At 43.8% G+C, this 26,399-nt stretch overlaps 1 long non-coding RNA gene across 1 annotated transcript; it reads right to left on the reverse strand.

Annotated features, from left to right (window-relative positions):
• Nucleotides 1–16,298: 16,298 nt before the first annotated feature.
• On the reverse strand, nt 16,299–21,855 carry LOC142109345 (uncharacterized). Its single transcript, XR_012680345.1, has 3 exons — nt 21,716–21,855; nt 16,511–16,579; nt 16,299–16,385 (listed from the first exon to the last, which is right to left on the reverse strand). It is a non-coding gene; the product is annotated as an uncharacterized LOC142109345 (long non-coding RNA).
• Between the last annotated feature and the right edge of the window lie 4,544 nt (nt 21,856–26,399).

The raw sequence follows: 26,399 nt of genomic DNA on the forward strand, positions 1-26,399 counted from the left end.
GTCATGGGCACTAGGAGTTGCTTACCCGAGTTTCACCAGATGGAACTCTGCTAGAGAGGCAGGGTTATGGCACGCACCTCAAAGCAGGCAGGTGAATGATTGGAGCGACACAACAGCAGGAGAGTAGAGATAGTCTGAGGAAGTTAGCGACTTGCAGCTATGGTTAGAGGAAAGTCAGCGGCTTGGAGCAGTAAACTGGAGGCTGAAGATAATGTAGACACGAGGAGTGGACGTGGATAGGTGATGGTAGGTAGAGGAGGAGTCAGTGGTCTGCGTACAGCAAGTTGTACCACTGCAGTGATGGGAAGAATAGTACTGGTGCAGGTAGGAAGCAGGGTAGTCGGTGGTCTGCGTATAGCAAGTTGTACCACCGCTGTGATAGGAGGACTTGTCCAGGTGCGGGTAGGTAGCAGGGAAGTCAGTGGTCTGCGTGCAGCAATTTGTACCACTGCTGTGAGAAGGAATGAGGACTTGTCCAGGTGCAGGAGAGTGAAGTTGAAAGGCAAACTGTGGCTGTATGGAAACAGCGCGAGTAGAGCAATGTCTTGTGAGGCAGAGATGGAAGGCACAATGAATAGTCTGTATGTAGTAGATGCCTTGCAGGGAGAAGAAGCTGGTAACAGCAGATATGCACAATAACGCTAAGTAGTAGCGTGAGGAGATATCGTAGCTTGAGTGAAAGCTTGTCCTAAATAAAGCAATGCAGTAACACAGTCTATATGGGTACTTGTACCCTGTGCAGCAAACAACAATGGATACAACTGGTATGCGAGCAATAGGCAATAGTCAATAGTCAGTAGAGCATACCCAGTTGTGTAGATCCTTAATCAGCTGAGAAGTGAAGCGTTGTAGCGGTATGGGAACCGCCGCTGAGTTGAGCAGTGAGCAGCGTGGAAGCTGAAGCACGAGTAGAGCTGGAAGCAGTTTGGAAACTGTACACACGAGTAGAGCTGGAAGCAGTTTGGAAACTGCACACAGGAGTAGAGCTGGAAGCAGTTTGGAAACTGCACACAGGAGTAGAGCTGGAAGCAGTTTGGAAACTGCACACAGGAGTAGAGCTGGAAGCAGTTTGGAAACTGCACACAGGAGTAGAGCTGGAAGCAGTTTGGAAACTGCACACACCTATAGAAGTTCACTGGGAGTGAGACTTCAAGATCAGGCCACTACCTAAGGCTGCAGGTGCCTTAAGTAGGGAGGGGTGATTGATCCATTAATCACATTAGTGGTCAGGTGTAGTTGTTAAAGGGACCTGCGCATGCCCAGTGCGACAGGATGGCAGACGGCCGCGGTTCCACACAGGTGTGAGTGGGAAAGATGGAGAACCACGTACCAGAGTGGAGGCACTCACACTCCGGTGAGTGACACTCTAAGTGAGGAAGAGAAGAGAAGGCTGGTAGCCTGGGATGACAACCATACAAGATAAAGAAGGGGGAATTGGAGGCTGCTTCATGGAAATGGTAGTTGTGAGCGAACTCTGCCCAAGGAAGGAGGTCAACCCAATTATCTTGATTGGCAGAGATGTAAAACCTTAAAAACTTCTCCAATTCTGGATTAGTCCTCTCAGTCAACCCATTAGTCTGGGGATGATATGCAGATGAAAGATCCAGTTTGGTTCCTAATTTTTGGGAAAAGGCTCTCAAGAATCTAGATACAAATTGTGACCCACGATCAGATACTATGTGTGCAGGACAGCCATGAAGTCGAAATATCTCTTTAATAAAAAGATCCGCTAACACAGGAGACGAAGGGAGTTTCTTCAAGGGAACAAAATGTGCTACCTTAAAAAACCGGTCAGTGACGACCCAGATGACGGTATGTCCCTTAGAACTTGGCAGGTCCGTAATAAAATCCATTGAAATATGAGACCATGGAATATCGGGAACAGGTAAAGGCATGAATGGACCGGTTGGTCTCTGTCTGGGAATCTTATGCTGGGCACATCTCGAAAAGACAGAGACAAAAGACATAACATCCCTGCGTATGGTAGGCCACCAATATTTTCGGGAGACTAATTCCCAGGTCTTCCGCATCCCCGCATGTCCAGAAAAAAGGGAAGAGTGAGCCCAATGTAGCAATTTAACACGGAGGGGTGGGGTTACAAAGGTTCTCCCTGGAGGACAACTCCTCTCAGTCAATGGGGACAAGGCCAATATACAGTTGGTATGCAAGATTGGTTTGTCTCTCTCTGAAGCTTCAGTATCGGTAGCATCGAATGAGCAAGAAAGGGCATCCGCTTTAACATTTTTTGAGCCTGGGCGGAAGGTAATATTGATATTGAAGCGTGAAAAGAAGAGAGCCCATCTGGCTTGACGAGGGTTTAGACAATGTGCAGACCGTAGATAAAGTAAATTCTTATGATCGGTGTATACTGTTACCGGAAACTGAGCACCCTCCAGTAAATGTCTCCACTCAGAGAGAGCCAATTTGATTGCCAAGAGCTCCTTATCACCGATTCCATAATTCTTCTCTGCAGGCAGAAACCGGCGAGAAAAAAATCCACAAGGATGATATTTTCCACCTGAATCTTTCTGTCATAGTACCGCTCCGACCCCTACGGAGGATGCGTCCACCTCTACAAAAAAGGGTCATTGACAGTCTGGTTGAAAAAGAATGGGAGCTGTGGAAAATAAGGTCTTGAGGTCCTTAAAAGCTTGCACTGCTTCAGAAGTCCAGATTTTAGGATTGGCGGATTTACAAGTGAGGGCTGTAATGGGAGCTACTAATGAAGAATAACCCTTAATAAACTGTCGATAATAATTAGAGAACTCTAGAAATCAGAAAGGTGGGGTTGAAGCCAGGCCCGGCGCTCCCATTAGGTAAGGTTAGGCAATTGCCTAGGGCGCCAGGCTCTGCAGGGCGCCTCAAAATTAAAAAAAAATGCCTATGGTCGTTTAAAACGGTGCGGCAGCCGCCGCACAGCTTCCGAGAAGTCCACGGGGAGGGGAGGGGGGGAAGGGGCTATGAATCTTACCTGCATTAAGCTGCTCCTCTCTGCTCTGTCTCCTCCCCTCCGCTCACTGACTGTCGGGCGTGACATTATCATCATGGCCCGACAGTGTCTGTGAGTGGAGGGGAGAAGACAGAGCAGAGAGAAGCAGCTTAATGCAGGTAAGATAAAGAAAGACGTGGGAAGGGGAGGGAAGCGCCAATTTTAACAGGGTATTATACATTAAACTGAACCATTATTTTAGATTTCTTCTTGTCAAGTAAAACATTACTAAAAACAATTAAATACATTTTTTTTAGTTTTGTTTATTGTAAGTCCAGGACACACAATAATTTGAACGTTGTAACCATTTTTTCCCTGGTGTGTAAGTGTAGGTCCTTCGCACATAAGCCTATTATAAAAACCACCCCTAGTGGCGTTTTAGTAAACCATGCACCCCAGTGAATAAAGGAAGGGCCACCCGAAGTCGAGTTAGGTGTTTCTGGTTGCTAAGGTCAAAACCCAGCCCAGTCTGCTAGTGACTGAGAAGAAGGAGGAGCTGTAAAACGGGGGGGTAAACGAGATACAGACAGAGGTGAGATGACGTGAAACCTGGGGACCTGGGATAGTGGAGGTGGATGTCCCAAGTGCAGGAGAAAGAGCAAGGTGAGGTAATCAGGCAAAGATATCGAGACTGATTGCCTCACTTTTGGAAGAGAAAAGTAGGCAAAGTCGGTGACGGAGAGGGAGAGCGGTATGGGGGGGAGTTGAACGTAGCAGAACAGGTGGCGGGCATTGGCAGACTGAGAAGAGATGAGGGAATTAAAGAGGGATTATTTAGCAAGGGAGAGGGCAAAGCCATAGGAATAGAGGATAAATTTGAAGGGAAAGAAGTCAGCCAGGAAGCAAGATTTCCTCCAAAGACGTTCAGCAGCATGAGTTCATTTTTGAAGGAAGCGGGTAAATTTGAAGTGCCAAGGTTGGGGTATCAAGCGACAACGGCGGACAGAGTAGGCGGGGAAGGACAGTATCCAGGGCAGTGGTGGTGAAGTGATTGTAGAGAGAGGTCGACTGGTTGGGGCAGAGCAGGGTAGGAAGAGGGGAGAGGAGAGTTTCAAGAGAGGAGGAGTAAGTAGTAGGGTCTAGAGCAGGGGTGTCCAACCTTTTAGCTTCCCTGGGCCACATTGGAAGACGACAAGTTGGTTTGGGCCGCACATAAAATACACTAACACTAATTATAGCTGATCATCCAAAAAAAACATAGAAAACATAGTTAACATATATATATATATATATATATATATATATATATATGAGAAAAAAAGTGATATTATATATATATATATATATATATATATATATATATATATATATTTATATCACTTTTTTTTCAAATCCCCCTATACTTACCTTTCAATCACCCTGCTCAAAAAATCCTCTCTAGTTATTATACTATAATCACTTTTTCTATTGTTTCGATGCAATATCAATAAAGTGCATTTAAGCCAGGCATTGTATATCAGGGTGCCCTGACCAGGCCTGCGGTACCTGACATATACACCACTGTGACCCCAAATTGTGACCTGTTTTGCTAATTACACCACTATGTTAGTTAAGGGATAACAACTTATAATGGGCCAAAGAGAATAATATATAATGCCCCATTAGTATTACAAGTAGAAGTATGTAGCAGGGAGATAAGGTCCATGATGCTCCAGGACCAGGTGACTTTTATTCACTGGTCAGCGTCCCTTGAAAAAAATAAAAAAAAATCCCCCTTAACTTACCTTTTAATCGGCTTGTTTTGCCATCCTCTTCTCTTCTTTTCTCCAATTCTGTGCTGCTGATTGTTCTTCTCGCGCGGGTGACTCCTCTGTGCTGCGCTCCGCAATGGATGTTGGGCGTGATGACATCACGCCCGACATTCACTGTGAGCGCCGCACAAAGGAGGAGACAAGGGAGGGAGCCAGAGTACCAGCTGACGTGACCACAAGGTAAGTATTTTCTTTTTTTTTTTTTGCAAGATTTTTTTTTCTCCAATAACAGTGCTGCCCCCTTGCCACAACCAAAACTCCTGCTGGGCCACATCTACAGGCATGATGGGCCGCATGCGGCCCGCGGGTTGGACAAGCCTGGTCTAAAACATGTAGATTGCATCTAGTCAGGGTAGATTTGGGTGATGGGGAAGTGCAGGAGAGGAGGACAGAGTGGAATTGAGGAGATGGTTGCCAGAGAGTGGGAAGGGAGAGTTGAAGAAGTCCAAGAGAACACATTGTGAGAGAAGACAAGGTAAAGGGAGTGACCAAGACAGTGGGTGGAGGATGAGATCCACTGAGAGAAGCCAAATGAGGATGAAAGGGCAAGAAGTTTGATGGAGGCAGGGTCAGCGGGGTTTTCAATTGGGATATTAAAATTGCCTAGTATGATGGAAGGGAGGTCAGAGATGAGGTAGAGGGAAATCTACGTTGCAAAGTTGTCAAGAAAAAATGGAAGAGGGGCGGTAAATGACAGATACGAGGGTGGATGGGGCAATAGAGATGGAGAGAGTGGACTTCAAAGAAGAAAAATGAAAGGGAGGTAAAAGTCGGTATGACCCAAAAAGTACAGTTAGGGGATAGGAGGATGTCCATTTTACCTCCTGGACAGTATTCCAGTCTGGTGGAGTGGGTGGAGAGGCCCCCATGAGAAAGACAAGCGGGGAAACCTGTGTCAGTAGAAGAGTGCAAAGTTTTGGTGATGGCAAGGAGGTTAAGAGAGTTTGAGATGAAGAGGCCATGGAGACCGGAAAAGGAAGGAAAATGGAGGGTACTGGCAGGGAGTGGTGGAGAAGGGGGCTGGGGAGTGACAAAAGTTGTTTGTCGAGAAGGTAGGATAGAAGCTGGGTCCGGTAGGGAATAGGTAACAGAAACTGTGTCAGAAGAAACAGGATGAGATATAAGAGGGTAAATGTATCAAGCTGCGATCTTGCATTTGCAGCGTTTTTCTCGGGCGAGTTTAAACTCGCTGATGTATTAAATGGCGATTTGATGTAAAATTGCCAGAGATGTGTTTCTTTCAATTTCGCCATTTTATAAATTGCTACAAATCACGATCCCAATTTTTTCCCACTCTAGTGTCGAAGTCAGCAAATTGGATAAAGTCATTTCAATTAAAATCAAGCAAACTTGGTTGTCTTTGTCTGAAAAGATGCAACACGTGGCAACAACAGCATTTACGCTTTTACATACATTCGCACAAACACGCACATTTGTAAAATAGTACACATTAATCGTAGTTGCAACACATAGTTATTTATGTCAAAATATAGTAGTGTTTATGTGTAATATTATAAGTTATATGCATATTAGTGATACATATGGTTCAGGTTAAAAGAAATGTGTCATGTCTAATATCATATTAATCCCCTTTACATCAGCAGCTGTTCAGTGCATTCCGCGAAGAGATCGCACATTGCATACTCTAGTTATTGATGTTAGGGAATAAACCTTTAATATGATATTAACTGTCAAATGCTAATGGACTGATTGTAATTGGAGTTTGGCGGGAAGAACAGAGCTCATCCCCTGGAGATACCCCCACCTTTGGATTCCTTAGATTGAATCAGCCTATGATGTGTAACCCCCTGGACCCTCCTGATGCCTGGACCAATAGAAGCAAGCTATACCATGTGCATTGTTTCACTGTATCTCTGTTTGCATATAAGCAGTAGCTCTCATGTAGTGTTCAGTCACCTTGACCACAGACTTCAGGACTGAAAAAACTGTTCACTGGATCCAGAGCGCCTGCGATAAGTAACGGCTGTACTTACTATTATTTTGCTTGATTATTCTGCTACTTTTTGAGAATAAATATTTGTGCGTTGGAAACACAAATCGAGATTCGACAATCGTTATTGGATAGCGACAAAACGCTCATAACAATTTGGGGGCTCGCAGCAGAGGTTTTGTTGCCGGACGATACGCAAGACCAACGGTTCCTCAACAAAGGGTGGAGACGCGTCATATACGGGTAAGAACGCAATGTGTTCAAAACCTGAATTTTACTCTGTGTTGTGAAACCGAATGTCCGTTTTGCATTATCTAAGGTACGCTAACTGAATTTAGGGACAAAAGAGAAAACTGTTTTTTTTTCTGTCATATTACGTTTTGATATATTGTATTGCATAGCGTATGTGTAATTCCTGCTTAGCATATGTGAACTTCCGGTAAGATTTTCCACGTGGTTAAACAATCGTTTTGATAGTTATTATATGTGCATAGTATAATTACTTTTGAAAACCTCTGGGACATTATTACTATTGTTGGGAACTTTGATTTTCTGCGCAGAAAAGGTGTATGTTGTGTGATTTGTTGACTTTAAATACACTAAGGTTTGATCTATTGTTGAATAGAGTGTCAGTTGCTGTCTGACGAGGCAGGTGCCCAACTGGTGTACGGTATACAAGGCAGGTATACTGGGGGCGGAAACTAAGCGAGTTTTCGCGACATGCACCCAAGGGTAATCGCATCGCTTACTGATAAGCTTTAAGCGTTGTGATTGCACCGCACGGCAAGGAAAGCCGTGATTGCGACTTGGGGGTATCGGGAAGGAATTACGTTGGTAAGGCTGGTAATTGACTTTACCGGATGCTGCCAGGCGTAATAAACTCAACAGATTTTGTTGGAGAGTCAGGGGTAATCGAGGAGCTGATAACCCTTCAGTCCGCATTGATATTTCTGTATTAGGGGTCCTCGTTCAATACGAGAGGAAGCGAGTGGACGCGGCTTGTAGCAAATACGTTCACGGGCCAGTAAAATATCTCTAGCAGTAGATTGCAGGTAGCAGAGTGTTGAAATTAGTGGCAGAATATTGTGATATTTCTGGAACCCTATTTTTGTGGCAGGATATTGTGATATTACTGGGACCCTATTGTTCAACATGGGTGCTAAGCAGACGCTAGAGATGGCCGAGGTACTGCCTAAGGAAGGGCCTATTGGTTCAGCGAGATTTCTCATGTGTAAGAAATATGGTGCATACGCAACTGCGTATTGCAACACGTGGGTCAAGATGACCAAAGATTTGTAAGGCCTTTCCCAACAATAGGGAGTTTTAATGCAGACGTACTAAATACTGTAAAGAATAAAGTATGGTTGATTAAGTCAACGAAAGTGAGGAATAAACATAATGATTGTTTGAAATTGTGGCAAATGTAAGGTAGCACGAGGCAGAGCAGCGAATGCACAGCGGAAGTAGGCGTGGTAAAAAGCATGCGCATGGCGGAAGTAGCCGTTGAGAAGCGTGGAGAACTCAGCACAAGCGCGCCCCCGCCACCCTATGGCGGGGGGGGGGTGTAAGTACAGCCATTATTAAAAATGGAAAAAAGGAAATTGCTAAGTTATATCCTGTTTTAAGTCAGTTTAAAGCAAGTGTTCCTGAAGAAGAGGATGAGCCCACTGTAATTTCAGCCATTGCTTATGCTGTTAATATGTTAGAGGTTCAGCGTAAGTATGGAAAGGGGGCAATGGCTGAGATAGGTGAGAGTAGTGTGACCACTAGGAGAGATAATGTTCAAAGTACTGAAGTAGCTAACCCTGAAGATAGTGAACCGGTGGGTACGTATCCAGTCCGCACAATATCAGTTCCCAATGGGAAGGCGGATAAGGATGGTGTAGTTCCTTTAAGAAATGTTACAATGCATTGTCCCTGGACTAGATCAGAATTACGTTCCATTATGACTGAATTCCCAGATCCTAGAATAGAGTTGGCTAAGTGTCAGAAGTTTGTTAAAGACTTGGGAAATGCACACAAACCAACCGATAAGGATTGGCGTGTAGTGTTGAGGGCGTGTCTACCTCCCAATACTAACGTACAACAATTTATTAAAGATTGTTCGTTGGAGGATGACGACACCTTGACAGATGAGATTAATCAAGAGAATATAGAACAGATTGTCAAACATTTAGCCATTTATTTTCCAGTAGTAGCGAATTGGAGTAAGATTTTCACCATAAAACAAAAAGATAGTGAAACAGCATCAGATTACTTTAGTAGAGCTATAGCAGCGATAACACGATTCACTGGGATGTCAAACATAGGTGAGGACCCACATCACAGGGAAGTAGCTGTAGGAGTACTAATGGATGGTCTTAGGGAAAATTTAAAAACCAGAGTACAAACCTCATTACCTAATTGGAGAGGCATCACGGTAGATTCCCTTAGGGAGTCTGCTGTGGAGCATGATAAAAATATCTTTAGGAAAAAGGAAGAAAAGAGTGACAAGTTGATGACGGTGAGTATACAGGCATTAGAGGGAATGCATACATGACCACCAGCCTATAACCCACATAACAGGAAACGCAGAATGTTGAGATGTTATAATTGTAAAGAAGAAGGACATATGAGGAAAGATTGTACTAAGGGTAGATATAATCCTAATGAAGGGTCGCATAGATATCCTCCAAGGAGGGATTCACAAAGACTAGAAGACTCACACTTGCCCGCGCATATTACAGCAGAAAATGCTGCGCGGGAAAGCAATAGTCAGCGCTAGGGGTCAGGTCATACCTGTAGTCTACAGCCAGTAAGGTTAACTGAGAGTCTGAGAGAAGAACCAACAATGATAGTTGACATAGCTAGTAGGAAGCAAACTTTTCTTGTAGATACAGGGGCGGCCAGATCTGTGATAACCTCCCCTTTTAATCTACAGGTGACCAGTAAAACTATTGCAGCTATGGGGGTAACGGAAAGAGTGTTACATTATCCTCTAACTAAACCCGCTGAAGTTACTATCGGGCCTCTGCATACTAAGCATTTGTTTCTTTTAGCTGCAGCGGCTCCTACTAACTTGCTAGGGAGAGACTTGTTATGTAAAATGGGATGTTTCATATACTGTACTTCAGATGGTGTGTTCTTAGATATACCAGAGAAGGTCGCGCATGAGGTACAGGATATGTTGTACACCCCTCAAAGGTTAATGTTACACTCTACTGTTATAGCACAAAGTCCATCTCAAGTAAAGGGGATGTTGCTGGAAATACCAGGTTCACTATGGATCAGAGATGGACAGGACACTGGATTGATGGCAAACGTAGCCCCTGTCATGGTAAATCTAAAAAGTGGTAGGTTAGCTCCAAAAATCCCACAGTATCCATTAAAACCAGAGGTGGAATTAGGGGTATATCCTGTTCATAGGCTGTTGCAACAAGGGATTTTAATTCGTACATTCAGCGCAGCAAATAGTCCCATTTTCCCTGTGAAGAAGAGTGGGGGGAGGGGCTATAGATTAGTCCAGGACTTAAGGGGAATTAATAAAGTTGTTGAGAGCCAATTCCCCGTAGTGCCAAATCCAGCTGTCATCCTCATGCAGATTCCACCGTCTGCTAGTCATTTTACTGTCATTAACCTATGTTCTGCTTTCTTCTCAGTCCCTCTTCACCCTGACTGCCAATACCTTTTTGCATTCTCCTACCGGGAAGTGCAATACACATGGACCAGACTGCCCCAGGGGTTCATTGACAGCCCCGGTATTTTCTCCCAAACCTTACATGACTGTTTGCAATCCTTTCAACCCCGCAATGGGTCTGTTCTAATTCAATTTGTTGCTGTGCTCTGATTCTTTTATGTCATGTTCACATGATACTAAATTGTTGTTGCTCCATCTCTCACAAACAGGGCACAAGGTGGCAAAGGATAAATTACAGCCATGTCAGACTAAGGTCAAATACTTAGGACACTGCCTCACCAAGGGGCTAAGACACCTGACAACCGACAGGATTGAGGCTATACAACACATGACTCTGCCGCAGAGCCAGAAGCAGATTTGTACCTTCCTGGGGATGTGTGGATACTGTAGATCCTGGATCCCAGATTTTTCTATTCTGGCATTACCATTGCAGGAACTAGTCTCTTCCTCAAAACCAGAACGTGTGGTACACACAGAAGAGTCAGAGCAAGCGTTCTTAAATCTAAAAGATAGTCTGACTAGAGCACCTGCATTGGGAATACCTGATTATGAAAAGCCTTTTGAGCTGCACTGTGCGGAAGCTGATGGTTGTGCAGCAGGTGTCCTCACACAGAAACATGGTGACGCTAGCAGACCGGTAGTATACTACAGTGCACAATTGGACACTGTGGCAAGATCACTCCCAACATGTCTCAGAAGTGTAGCAGCAACTGCTCTTCTGGTAAGTAAAAGCGAAGACGTAGTATTAGGACATAATTCAACTGTCTATACACCCCATGCTGTATCAGCTCTGTTAAATTCAGCCCAAACCAGACACGTTTCTTCAGCTAGATTCACAAAGTGGGAACTAGCCCTGATGGCACCCTCAAACATCACCATCAAACGATCTAGCACCTTAAATCCAGCTTCCATATGTGTCTCTAGAGACACAAAGGGTGGGAGGTGAGGAGACCCTGGTTGATGATGAGTTTTGCAAGAGTACCGATACGCATGATTGTATGGAACACCTGAACCAGACCTTTACTGCAAGCCCCGACATATGTGACACCCCCTTAGAAAATGTAGATTTTACGTTTTATACAGATGGGAGTTGTCATAGACAGACAGAGATGGGAGAGCTATGTACTGGTTACGCTGTTGTAGATTATCAGGATGTGGTAGAACTTGAACCCCTTGGCCCACCTCACTCAGCCCAAGTGGTGGAACTAGTAGCATTAAGGAGAGCGTGTGAGTTGGCAGAGGGTAAATCAGCCAATATATATACTGACTCTAGGTACGCCCTTGGGGTAGTGCATGATTTTGGGGCCCTTTGGTGTCTTAGAAACTTTACGACAGCAGCAGGTACGCCAGTGGCACATTCACAACACATAAAAGGACTTCTGACAGTGATACAGTTACCCAAAACAGTAGCCGTCATAAAGTGCAAAGCCCATACCTTTGAAGAAGACCCGGTGTCATTGGGCAATAACAGGGCGGACGAAGCTGCTAAATGGGCAGCAGGGCAACCTATGACTGTATCGACCGAGACTATGATGGTTTTTCAGACATTAGACATGCAGAAATTAATTGAAATGCAAGATTTTTGTTGCCTGCAGGAAAAGGCAGTCTAAGAGTCGAAGGGATGTGGTCAAGAGTCCTCAGGACTCTGGAGGGATGGACAAGGTAAGCCTGTAGCTCCTCGAACATATTATCTAAGCCTGGCTGAAGCAGCACATGGTCTGACTCACCTGGGTAAAGAAGGTATGTGCAAACTGTTGAGAGCATACTGGTGTGCTCCTGGATTTTCCTCTCAAGCTGGTAAGAAAGCAATGTCATGTCTTACTTGTTTGAGGAAAAATGTCGGGGAAAAATATTCCAACTGAGCCATCAGGTAATACAAATTGACTATATCCAATTACCACCGTGCAGGAATCTAAAGTATGTGTTAGTATGTATTGATGTGTTTTCCGGTTGGGTAGAAGCATATCCAGCAGCCACTAATACTGCTGTGTTCACTGCAAAGAAAATTGTACAAGATTTTGTGTGTAGGTTCGGTATCCTTAGAATCATTGAAAGTGATAGGGGTACCCACTTTACTGGTGATATCTTCCAAAATATTAGTAAACTCATGGGAATCAGTAGCAGACACCCCTTACCGACCACAAGCCAGTGGTAAGGTGGAAAGAGTAAATGGTACTATTAAGAACAAGCTTGGTAAGGTAATGGCTGAAACTGGGTTGGCGTGGCCTGAAGCTTTGCCACTAGTCCTCCATAGCATCCGAACCACTCCTAGATCTCCTCTTAATCTGTTCCCCTTTGTGATACTGTGCGGCCGACAACCTCATTTGATCGTGAGTCCGCAAGACGACTTAAAGTGTAATAATGAAGTGACTGTGCAATATCTTATAAAAATGAGCAGACAGCTGAAACAACAACAACAAAAACTCAATATGCTGTCACCTGGTATGCCAGAAACGAACTGTCATGATGTTGAACCTGGGGACTATGCTATGAACCGCAATTTCTTACGTTCAGGTTGAATGGAAAAATAGGAGGATGCACTAGACAAATGGTGGTGTAGTATGAGCTGCAGCCAAGGATTGGGGTAACCAACCCTTATACAATACAGATGAGAAAGTCCTGATGCGCTCAAATACTGGTGTGTGGTACTGGAATATATCACTAGAAAAATGGTGGTAATTGGTAGGGAGGTGGAACTGCAAGTAGCAGAGTAATGTGGCAGACAATCGAGGTATGGTGGCCTCTAAGGGGAACAAGCAGACATAAATGCAAATAGACAATCAAAATAAACAATCAAAGATCTATGATGTGGTTATGATTGGATGACCAAAAGTTCTATGACAGCTATGTGTCCTGTGCAGGAAAACCGTTGGAGAACTGGATCTGTGGCACTGGTATGGCAGTGTGCAATGAGAGGCAGTGAGGGATAGCTGTGCAATTACCTTGCAGCGTTATATCAAGCGTGTGTGAGTTGAGATGTCCTACGATGGTGATCCACTGCCTGGTGCCGCCGTGTGCAGATGCGATTCTGTGGCCAGCTAATTGCGGTTGTGGGGGAACGTGCGGTTCCCTGGTCAGTGGTGTTCAGGTTGTTAGCCGCCGTGCCGTTCGTCTGTTGACGGAATCTGCAGGCGCCGCGTGAGTGACGTCACGTGCGGTGCAGATGAAACGCGTTGGATACACCCACATCCGCTGACACAACAGGATATCCGGTCCTTGCGTTCCACTCTGGAACGCACTCCGATCTCCTCGCTGCTCGTCTCATCATCTATTGGTAAGCCTCAATGCTATCAATGCCAATATATAATTGTATGTTAAAACATGGAAATAATTTATTACTTGGTGGGCATACACATGATACATAAAGGATACATACAGGGGTACCAGCGCTAATGAGCATAATAATAGTTTGTGATTGACATACATATAAATATATAAATATCAGCAGTAAATTACATGATAGTTCAACAGATTAGTCTAAAAAAAGAGATGTATGTATATCGTCCATTAGTATAATGGATAAGGTGGTAATCTAGACTCAAATTATAAATAGCCCGGCTCTAGCTGGACTATATAATAATAAAAAAGGTAATAATTTATTTGCATGTTTTAACATACAATTATATATTGGCATTGATAGCATTGAGGCTTACCAATAGATGATAAGCTCTATTGTACTCATTTATCCAATCATTGGACGCACACTATATAAATGACCTCACGAAGGCTCCACCTATCATCCACATTCCCTGAAGAAATCTGCGGTGCAGATGAAACGCGTTGGCTACACCCACATCCGCTGACACAACAGGATATCCGGTCCTTGCGTTCCACTCTGGAACGTACTCCGATCTCCTCGCTGCTCGTCTCATCCTCTACACATCCTAAGAGCCTCATTGGTAACTCACCGCCTGCCTAACATCTGGACCGCGGTCCCCGGATCCCTATATCTCCGGTCAGGTACCCTGCTATATATATCCTGCACCCGGAAATCCGTGAGTCACCGGTCTATGTACAGTCCTCACCAGAGGCTTTCTCATTTTTTGGACTTTTTCTTTGCGGCATTTGGATAGCTAGTTTTACAATCCAAGCAATTGGGATTTCCAACATAGGGTTCATATTGGAATCCTTTTGAACTCAATATTGACTTTATTATTGACTTTTTTATTGATTTTTCTTGTTTTAATGCAATAGCAAGATTATACAATTGATAGCAGTGTATCAATTGTATAATCTTGCTATTGCATTGTTTTTAATCCACCATTGTATGACCATCTGCCGATTAAACCCCTGGTCATTAACCATTTAGACTGGTCCAATTATACCTCATTTCATTTCCATCTGATTTTAGTTTCATATTTCAGTGGATACTCAGTTTAATATCCACACATCTATTAGTTATACATTCGACTATATATTGTAACATTATTAACCTTTACTGTTCTCTCATTATCAATTATTATTAGGATGGCTTATATGTATTTACATTCATTATTCACAAACATTTGATCAGTGTGCACTTGCATTTATTGGTAATTGAGCGCAATACATTGTGTATATATATATATATATATATATATGTGACCACAAGGACCCCATTTTGTAATCCATCCGGAACATGCTTGAATGAAAAATCATAGACGACGTTACAAGGTACACAACGCTAATGAGAATAACAGAGCCACAAGCTCTATTTATAGTATAAGGGGCTTTCCCACGGTGTCATGGGAAACCCTAGAAGACCAGAAGATAAGAAGACATTTTTAAGCCTTGTGGAATTACAAAATGGGGTCATTATGACCAGAAGATAAGAAGACATTTTCAAACATGGACTATTTGGAATTACAATTTTTTTCGGGCATCTTCATGGACCTTATTTAGAATTACAATTTATTTGCATGGGTTACAAGACTATTTGGATTGTACACTGCTTGGTGCAGATGAAGACATCACATTGGTGAGTATTTGTTTTGATTTTTTAATACAATAATGTGGTAATAAAAAGTGGTTTGTTTGTAATCTTTAGGGTTTTATTTTTATTTAAGCAATGTGGTTTGAATGAGGGTGTGGTGTTTTCAAGCCTTGAAAAAGCTGTTCAGCGAAACGCGCGTTGGCGTTTCTTAGCTCAGTGTTCCTAACATGTTTAAATATTAAACCACGCTCTCACTACTCTCCCTTACCTTGACTTACTTAATAGTTGCTCCAGATAAAATAGGGCATTTAGGGATTAATAGTGTAGGTTATTCAGCGTTAATACAATCATCAGGATTCCCACGCTGCTCCGTGAGTCTGTTTATACAGACACACTTTGTTCTCACATCAGACCTCTATCAGACCTGATATCTGAGTCAGCACTATATGACACAGGACAGACCTGAAAATATATTATTCTAGCTACCACTAGGGGGACTGCTGCTATAGGCTTCATAGGTATCTTTCCAAGACATTTCTTATCATTGAAATCAGATATACAATCAGGGGCTTACTTTGATATGTCACTTATTATCTTAATATCGCGACTATGATATATTATTAAGCCACTATTATAACCTCCACCTAGGGGTTTTCTCTGATTTAGATCCTATATATTGTTTTAGCCTAAGAGTCATTATTGTCAATAGGGAATCCTTTGCTAATAGTGGATTTTTCTATTTCTATATCAATCTATTCATATTAATAGTGATATTTTCCACCTTGAGTTTATTCTCTATTATATGACCACTGAGCTAAGTTTGCAGTGGACCTGCAATTTTAACAATTATTGTTTTTGTTTTTTGTTTTTAATACTTCGCTAGCTTTTGGGTTTAGGATGAAATGCTTATTTACAATTTTAAGGTATATCAATAAAAATTCATTTTACTCTACATATACACTCATCCATTGTCTCTGAGTGCCCCTCAGTCACCTACTTTTCTTCTTTCTGATACTCCTTAACTTTAGTGTCTGGTTCCCCAGTATGTAAGGTGATGACCTCCTCAGATTTGAGCTCTGTTGCCTCCAATGCATCTTGTGCTGCTCCTTAGAAAATGAATAAAAAACATTAATAACCATTACCAGGACTAAAGCCTTTATAGATTATTTGCATTACAGACACATTTTTCATAGCATTTGTTTCACCACCATTACAACATAGGTGCATTTACTTTCAAAGAAGTGATCCTCCTCCTGGGTTGTGACCGCTGGTGCTGGTGGCGTCTGCTTTTGGGTGGATGCTGTGTGGACACAAGTTTGAAATGTTGGAAATTAATGCAAAAAACGTCAAGGAAAAAAACCATTTCAAAATGCTCAGACTTTTACAATGTGCAGAAAAATCAAACATTTACATGCTGCAGGATCACTGCTAAAGGACCTCATTTAGAGTCGGACGCAAAGTCCGTTGTAGGCGCATCCAACAAAAAAACACTACCACGCATGTGCAGAAAGCATCATATCCGCCTGCATCTTGGACGCAATTAACACTTACGACAGCTTGCGACTCATTACGAGAGAACGGTAGGAACAAGGAATTGTGAAGGAGTGACCATGTGTTAGGAACCCCTCCAACCGGCACAACACAACCCGGAATCTACTCTGCCAGTCAGGTGTTCACTGGAGCCCCTGATGGTGGGGACAGACTGGGCCGCAGACTGGCAGAGGGTCGTGAAGTGCGTACCGGCTGGGGAGAACCCAGGCAAGAAGAGTCAGGTCCACGCAGAAGTCAAGGCTGGCAGCAGACAACAGTATCGATGGAAAGGCTGAGGTCAGGGGTCACAGGCAGATAGCAGAAAGGGTAAACAGGTCCGGAATCAGGGTCACAGGAAACACGAGCGAAGTCCAATTCAAACCAAGGGTCATACACGGGGAGTCAAATAGAGATATCAGGATACAGGAACAGGAACTAGCAGGTCAGCAGACTGGAGCACAGAAGCTATAACCGGCAATGAGGCAGCAGACCTCATTGCCTTAAATACAGACAAGGACCAATCAGCAGTGGAAGACACTCCTGCAGAGTAATTACAAGTATCCAGCAGGGCCAATCAGGGCTTGTCCCTGAGCTACCCAGTTGCAGGCTAATGCCTGATAATCAGCCCTATAGACTGACTATTAATGCGCATGCGCCTGGCTACCAGCACCGCCGGGACGCAGCGCTAATGAACTAGCGTCCGGCCGTTGCCCTGGTGACGGCCGGACAGGAGGAGGAAATGATGTCCCGGTCGTCAAGGTGACGGCCGGGACGCTGGGGCGCATGGGAAGCGAGCCGCGGTGGCTGTGAGTACCGCCGCGGCTCGTGACACCATGTGAATACATCCTAGTCGCAGTGAGGCGCAGACGCAACATACGTCTAAACTAAGCGCTTAGGAGCAGTGTGAGATGGAGGGTTAACATTAGGCAATAGGCCTGGGACAATCAGTTGAGCAGAAGGCTCCTGTTGTTGTGTTGTACACTAGACTTATCAGCTAGCCGGCGCAAGTGCTTGTCATACTCAGACCATCCTAGACAGTAGTAACGTGTCATTGGATTTGTGTGGTGATACAGCATTGTTGATTGTGTTTGGATTGTGTTTAGAAGTCTCTTCCAGGTACAAGACGTCAGGCCCCCATTAAAGGAAGGCTCTTGTAACCTGTCCTCTCCCTTGTGTTTATCCGTTTATTCTATGGGAGTAGAGAGTCAAATTACATCACATACGGTAGGTGTAGGACACACGTTAGTTTTCCTGACCCGTAGTTCCCTGGGCATGCAGACTTACCGAGGCAGTGATAGGGTACCCCATTGACATTGCAGCACAGCCCATTTGAGTTCCGGGGGTTCTTCCTTCGATTCCAATTGGGTGCCTGACTCTGAGTTTCGGCAGGTCCGCCTGACGGTTCTAGTAAAGGCGGTGTTACCACAGGGTTGGGCGTGTCCGGTCTGAGTTCTGGCAGTGGCCACTGACAGTTCCAGGTGGAGGCGTCTTGCCAGGTGGCACATTGCTCCAGTGGGCCCCGATCGAGCATCTGCAACTGGTCCTTGGTACTGTGTTAGTGCCCCTAGTTAGGAGACAGTCTCCTTGGTAAGTCATGGGATTTGGGTTTAGCTTATATCCCCAGAGTAGAAAGTACATACCGGCTGGTGCTTCCCCAGGAAGAAGGCGGTTGACTTAGGCAGTGCACCACATACAGCTACTAGCAGAGTTGTGCTGACTGGTCATTAGTTGTTGTCAGGGCTGCCAAGAGGAATTCAGGGCCCCGGTAAAACAAATTCATGGGGCCCCCCTTATAGTCGAGCATGCGGCGCTACATTTTTCGGGGGTGTGGTCATACATTTGGGGGCGTGGCAAATGCGCAATTGGGGCGTGGCTAACATAAAAATCATTAGGCTCTCAATTCGCTGGAGCATCACATATGTCCAAGCACTCCTGACTTTTAGGACATCTAGCACCACAGTGTAGTATACAAAGAATGCAGTTCAAACAGTTCAGTCTTGGCCTGCACCTTACATTGGGCACAACACTCACCAAAAATTGGTATTGTCCCTACTAGAATCACAACATTTCACACACTGTTCTGCTCTCTCCTACCTGTTCTTCTCACTTTCTCCACCTGTGGCTGCTGGTTTCTTTTGTTGCGGCTTGTCCGGATCCTGCAATGTTGAAGGGCCTATTTGGAAAAAAAGATGGCTACATTTAGAAAATTACAGCCAGCCCCGGCGTTAAATCAATAGTACCCACGATTTATAATTAGGCCTTCCTCCAGCCCCAACATTAAAATAATAGTATTCACATTTAATAAATAAACCTATTCCCTTCCTGCAAACAGCAATACCTATTTCCCGCAATCATCACTGCCATTAAATAACTCAGAGTCAAATTTAATAAATTGACCTCGTTCTCCCTAAACTCACCCCCATATTCAATAGCCCCCAAACCACCCCATCTTAAATTAATAGTCCCCACTATTAAATTGCCTCACCATCACCCTACAAACAAAATAGCACCAATTAATTAGCCACCACCTACCTCACACACACTACATTGCAACAAGCCCCCTGTGCCATCACACACACAATACTGTGCCCCTTCATCACTACACTGTGCCCCCGTATGCTCACACTGCGCCCTCCATGCTGCTTTCCCCCCTTCTTTTTCACTCTGTGCCTCTCCCCTTTTTTTTAATCAGTGCTTCTCTCCCCCTTTTTTTTAATCAGTGCTTCTCTCCCCTTTTTTAAAAAAATCAGTGCTTGTCTCCCCTTTTTTTTTAATCAGTGCTTCTCTCCCCTTTTTTGTTTAATCAGTGCTTCTCTCCCCTTTATTTCTTTAATCTCAGCCTCTCTCCCCCGTTTTTTTACTCCCTCTTCTTTATAGTACTGTCCCTTTCTGTTTTCCTCCCCTTGCCTCTCTGTTTCTTTCCTTACTTGTTGTCAGCTTCTTTCTTTTCTTCTCTTCTTTCTTCTGGCTTCGTCTTGTCCGGCGCTCCTCACTGACTGACGGGCGTGACTTGATGACGTCACGCCCAACAGTCAGTGTGAATGGTGCAGAGGAGAAAGGAGGGACGCGGCGCCGCGACCACGTGAGTATTAATTTTTTTAATTTATTTTTTGTTCCAGCTCCCCCCACCAACGATCTAGACGGACCGCCGCGGAAAAAAAAAAAATAAATCTAAAAATTAAAAAAAAAAAGAAAAAAAAAAGAAAAATTTAAAAATTTGCAGCAAGGGCCCGGGTAAAATGTACCCGCCCCCCCCCTCTCGGCGGCCCTGGTTGTTGTAGGATCAGGGCGTCTGTTGTTTAGCTAGTAGCATCTTGTGGATGGTACACTATAGTCCCACGGTTAGTGTAGGTGGGAGACTGTGTGTTGTCGTTGCAGGTGACGGAGGCACGCAAGGGAGCAGGAGTCAGAAGTGGGAGCAGCTTGGTGAGTATAGCTACTAGGTATCTCTACTTCTGAGCGGGCCCTCGCCTGTTGGCGAGTATAGTACTTGGGTGGAACTGTTTCTCGTCCAAAGTATTTGTAGCGCCGGTTTCTGGCCCAGAGTAAAAGGAGGTGTCGGCAGGCGGAGTAGAGTGAGTGTCTCTGTCGTGGTCTCGGACATATTGTCAGCTTTTGCAAGCAGATCCTCACTTTTAGTTTCTTCTCCAGGTGGCAGCGGCAGGAAGACGGGAGAGTGATCCTTGGTTTGACTGGGACGCAGGCAGTGAGGTGTGCTTCATAGTGTCTACTCGGGATCCGGTGAGTCATGGAGTGTAGGCAAGGGGATTGTAGTCTGTGCGGCTCTGTCTCCCTCTTCTGCACTCTTTACAAAGCAGAGTGGTCATAAAGGCATCTGTGAATGGAGTAGGCTGGAATGAAAAAACAGGGAGGTCAAGAAGCAGAGGGGTCACCGAGGCAACTGATGCGTCAGTGGGAGCATCAGACGGATGGACAACACGTAGGGTAAGGAGCCAAATCAGGAAGTTAGGTAGGTGAAGGAAGAGCATACATATAAGATGCCAAATGTTTTATAAAGTACATTATAATGTTTATGACCATTATAAAAGGTACGTAATGGACTGAAACATACATGATTGTAATATGTGTTTCTCTTTTCCATTATGTGAGCTTTACATGTCGACGAAGTCTGTGACAGTGATGAAGGAGAAGACGAACCTCCTGAAATGCCAATATCAACATCGCCTGAATGGCAAAATTTGACAGACAGTCAATAAATGGTGATAGATTTCCAGGAGACAAGTCAAAAATACTTTTAAACACATATGTAAACATTTATAGAACCTAACAGACTGCCAGATGAAAATGCAGCAAACTATGGTGCATTTTTGTAGGGCAATCATAACTCATTTGACAAAACAGAGTGCTGTGACACCAGACCCAGTTGTTCCTGATCAAGGGAAGCCTGATCAGGAAGAGCCAGAAGTGGTAACAACTACTTCTGAGCCTGTGCCATCCCCTTCTTGGGTGACTCAGAGGCAGCTGCACTCCACCAGCACTGGGAATATTGGTCTGGGGGGGAACGAGATTGCGGAAATGGAACTGAATTGTGTGCTTCACTTTTGTTTGTGTGTGCTTGAAAAAAAATGGTCTTATTTTTACATTTATTATAAGCATGCAATTTTAAATACATCAAAAAGGTACTTCCATCTCAAGTAGCTTAAAATCACATATGCCTTAAAGGCAGAATAGTCTTGAGATTCTGGGCGACTAGAAATGACATCATGATTTAAAAACTTCTACATTATATGGTGCTATTAAAATCACACTAGGTACTATTAAAAACACTAGTCAGCACATTTTGTAAAAACTACACCAATATGCAAAGAGTGTCTGACCATGCTTGATGAGCTCCCTTGCAGCAGGCAAAAGTATTAGAGCTGGAAACAATGCTACAACATCTCACCCTGCTGGGATAAGTACCAGGCAAAGGAGGCCACAATCTTCACCGGCTCCCTGGGCAAAGAACACCGGATTTCAGCTCCTTTATATTTGGGGCGCAGCTCTGTCGGCCATCTTGGATTTTCCGGCTGGTGGCAGCGTTTCTTTTCTTCACTTCGGGAAACCAGACAGTGAGTACCGCTAAAAAGTAAAATCAAATCACTTCATAAAGCAAGACCCTAGAACTCTCTCTGTGTGAGTGTTGGATGGAGAACAGCCTGCCGGTTTAATAAACACAACGATAGCTCTGAGAGGAACGGCGGCCATTTTATTTTATCTTATATTATTTTCCATTTACTGTATATGCTCCTGCAGTCTCCCTTGGGAGTAAAATTGGACTAAATCCAATCAGTCTCGATCACATACACACTGCATAGGTCTAAAGCAATGTGAAGTACACCATGGTACTCATCCTGGGTCAAACAATATGAGCATCTGAGGTACAGTCCCTGAAACAGGCTGGTATAACTTCAAGCTGATATAAGGCTGTTTGATATGGAGCCTTGATTGATTACTTGGCCCAGGTGAGGAGTGGAAGAGAGGTGGATGGTGAAACTGGGAGGTGAATTATTGTAATCAATGGCGGTTTCTGCGGAGACATAGAGAGAAGGGGAGAAGAACAAAAAAGGAAAAAAATATATAAAAAACAAAACAAAAAAAAACCACAAAAGGGAAAAAAACACAAAAAAGGAGAAAAGGAAAGGAGAGAACAAGAGAGGGGTCATAACAGAATAAAGGGAGACCGGCACACATAGATAATAATCTATACTATGGACAAATTTTTTACCATGCCGCAAAATGCCAAACCACAACGTTCATGTAATAATCGTAATTGCAAAAAAAGTGACTTCACTGAATCACAAAAGACAAAAGTACAATCACAGCCAGTAATGGATAGCACACCCAGGGGTAAATGTATCAAACTGCGAGTTTGCCAGCGTGTTGAAATCACGGCAAATGGCGGGTTTACCGCGATTTTTTTTAAAAAAAACTGGAAATGTATCAAGCTGCGATTTTGACACTCATGTTCTCTGGCGATTTTGAGCGATGTAAACACTCCCGAGTTTAGCTAACTCTCCTGTGTTTGGCAAACTCTCCTGTGTTGTAACAGTGAGTTGTAAACACATCACTGTTACACTGCCCCTGTCATACAGCTGCCGGCAGCTGTAAAAACTGTAAAGAACAGATCAAAGTTAAAAAAAAACAAAAACGTGGGGTCCCCCTGCTATTTATGCTTTACCCTAGTGCTGCCTGACTAGTGCTGGTCCCGTGAAAATCGGGGGAAAATTTTGCGTGGGGTCCCCCCGATTTTCACTTTACCAGCACTAGTCAAACCAGCCAGGGTTGGCGGCACTATAGCAGTGGGACGCACGGCCGGGGTCCCCCTGCCATAATGACTAACCAACCCTAGGCTGTTCAGTGCTGGGCTGGATTCCCTAGGGAGTGGGGTCCGCCGAAAAAAACTAGCAGGCCCTCCCCCTTTGAAAGAACCAGCCCAGTGCTGATAGCACTGGAATACAGTAAATACAGCTTACGCAAGTAGCGTAGCGCATGCGCAATGCGCTACGTTAATTGCGTAAGCGCTAATTACAGTAATATGTGATTTCCCCACTAGCGTGGGAAAAGGCCATATTACAGTACTTTGCTCTTACGCAAACCATGTAAGAGCATTGCGGAACGGACCTCCTACTAGGTAGGAGGTGTTTGCGGCGACTCCTGTTTTTGTTTTTTTTGAGCTTCAATCAAGACTAAAGATTCGGGATATTACAAATATGTGCCCCTTCTGGGCGAAGTGTTACAGTTGGCAAAGAATCGATTTTGGAGGTACAAATGGCTGGGACTGGGGCAAGCCGGCAAGATGGATGTACAAATAATAAGGGACTGGGGCAAGCCAGGAACATTGGATCACGAAAGAAGACATCATTGGTAAGTATTTTTTTTTTATTTTTTTTATTAAATAGTCGTGGTTAAAAAGAGGGTAGTTAGTGTCTTTATTGTGGGGTTTTTATTTTTAATAAATATGTGTGGTTTGTATGAGGGTGTTGTTGTTTTGTTAACTTTTTTCTTTGTGGAACTACAGGGCCCAGCAAGCCAGGAATATCAGGGCATGTTGGCACTTGTGGTTCTCCAAGTGCCAACATGCCCTGGCTGCCGTGGGTATGCTGGTGCTTGTAGTTATACAAGCAACAGCATGCCCACAGTTTTTAGGGCAATCTGGCTGGCTGGGACTTGTAGTTCCACAAACAAAATTGGTGTCAGTTTGTTTTTTTTTAACCATTTAGCGCCGTATTACCCTACTACCCACAGCCCAGGGGTAGTAGGAAGAGCCCTAGTACTATCAGCACTGGGCTGGTTCTTTCTAGGGGGGGGCCCTCTCGTTTTTTTCAGCGGACCCCACTCCCTAGGGAATCCAGCCCAGTGCTGAACAGTCTAGGGTTGGTTAGTCATTATGGCAGGGGGGCCCCTGCCGCACGTCCCCCTGCTATAGTGCCGCCAACCCTGGCTGGTTTGCCTAGTGCTGGTAAAGTGAAAATCGGGGGGACCCCACGCAAAATTTTTCCACGATTTTCACGGGACCAGCACTAGTCAGGCAGCACTAGGGTTAAGCATAAATAGCAGGGGGACCCCACGCTTTTTTTTTTTTACTTTTATCTGTTCTTTCACTTTTTAACACTGCCAGGGCAGTGTAACAGTGATGTGTTGATACAACACGCTGCTATCAAGCAGCGTGTTGTATCTGGCGTGTTTAGAAGCAAACTATCCTGAGTTTGCTAACTCGCAGCTTCATACATTGGAGACTTGTATAGCTGCAGTGGCAAACAGTGGTGAGTTTGATCTCTGGCGATTTTGCTAGTAGCGATTTTGACAGAAGCAGAACTCTGGCGATTTTGTATGAAAACTCAGCTTCATACATCGGCGAGTTTCAACTCTCCCGAGAAAATCGCTGGAGTTGCAAAATCGCAGCTTGATACATTTACCCCCCAGTGTACCATTATCTGAAGATATCTCGAGGGTCATGGATACTATACCGGAGACCTCATCAAATTCGGTTTCATACTCTGAGGTTGTACGAGCAATTAAGGAAACCATGGAACCCTTGATGCAGGCACAGACATCCACAACAGCGATTCAGGCATTGAAAGAGCAATTATTTCATATTACCCAGCAAGTAAACTCCAATAAACAATGAATTGAAGAAAATTTCCGTGAAACTATCGCTTTAAAAACACAGCAATAAAATTGATGATTTGGAAAACAGATATCATCGCAGCAACCTGCGATTAGTTGGATTGCCAGAATCTGTAAGGGGTTCATCATTAGATCATTTCTTGACAGTGACTTTCCCTGCAATCTCACAAATGTCAGAAGATCAAAGAGGAATTATAATTGAACGCGCACACCATCTTGGCCCACCAAGGGACAATGGATCTCAGAGACCAAGAACAGTTATATTCAAATGTCTTAACTTCACACATAAGTTGCTACTGTGGTCTGCGGCGAAGAAATTGGGACCCATGTCATGAGAAAATAACAAGCTTCTATTATTTCAAGATTACTCGGCGGAAGTCACCAGAGCCCGGAAGGAATTCTCCCCAGCATGCTCAAGGATGATCACTGCAAATCGTAAGTTTGCACTACTATATCCGGCCCATCTACGTATCTTCGATGGAAAAGATTATAAAGATTTCATGACAGTGGATGATGCTAACTCCTTTCTAGATGAAGAAGCAACAGCAGCACAATCAATGTCAACTTCTCCGAGTCTTGGGAACTACCCATGAGATGTGTCTAACCTAACTGCCTTTGACTGCACTGGCGTACTAATATAGAGCTTATTATAAGTTTTTGGTTAACGTTTATTTTCTCTTGGAAATTACAAATTTACAAATTTGAGATTTATATTTTGTTGCCTGCCTGAATGATACATACCTCCGCTAAATATTATTCTCTTCAAATATTGGATGGTACAGAACCATGGTCAGTCATATTTGTACTAGTCAGATCAGGTAACTGGTCTATTCCATGTGACATTGCTGATACTATGGTATATTGTTATATTTGGTATACGCAACAATACAGCCCTATGTTGATGCTACCCTTGGCAACTCTTGCTTTTGACTAGCCAGCTCTCCTAACTGGCGCTTCCTTCCCGTTTTCTTTTCTTTTCCTTTTTTCTCTGCCTCTTCAGTTGTTATGTTATTATATACATTGATTACTGTGTTTTGATGCAAACCTACATGTTTGTTGTTTTGCCTCCGGGCCTCATCTGATAGAGTCGCGTTGACCCTGACTTGGGCTCAAGGTTTTATTAGTCTGGTACGCTTGGTTTATCGGCTTAAACTTTAACTTTCATTACCGTTGTAATGGTAAGGTATCCAGAGTGACCTAGGATGATCACTAAAATTTATTTTAGAATGTTTTTTAATAATTTTCTAATTACCCACCCCTTTTTTATCCTCCCCGGTATGTCCTTCCAGTATCTTAGATACTTCCTCTTTCATATCTTTATCCCAAGCTCAGAACCTATAAGTTCCAAGAAAGTTTTTAGATATAAAAATTTTAATATTTACTTATGGAGAGATATAAGGAAATGAATATTAATGCATTACTGAAATATTTTATTGAATATGGCTGCCCTTAAGGTTTGC

Source organism: Mixophyes fleayi, chromosome 12 (genome assembly GCF_038048845.1).
Source record: "Mixophyes fleayi isolate aMixFle1 chromosome 12, aMixFle1.hap1, whole genome shotgun sequence".
NCBI classification, from domain to species: Eukaryota; Metazoa; Chordata; class Amphibia; order Anura; family Limnodynastidae; genus Mixophyes; species Mixophyes fleayi.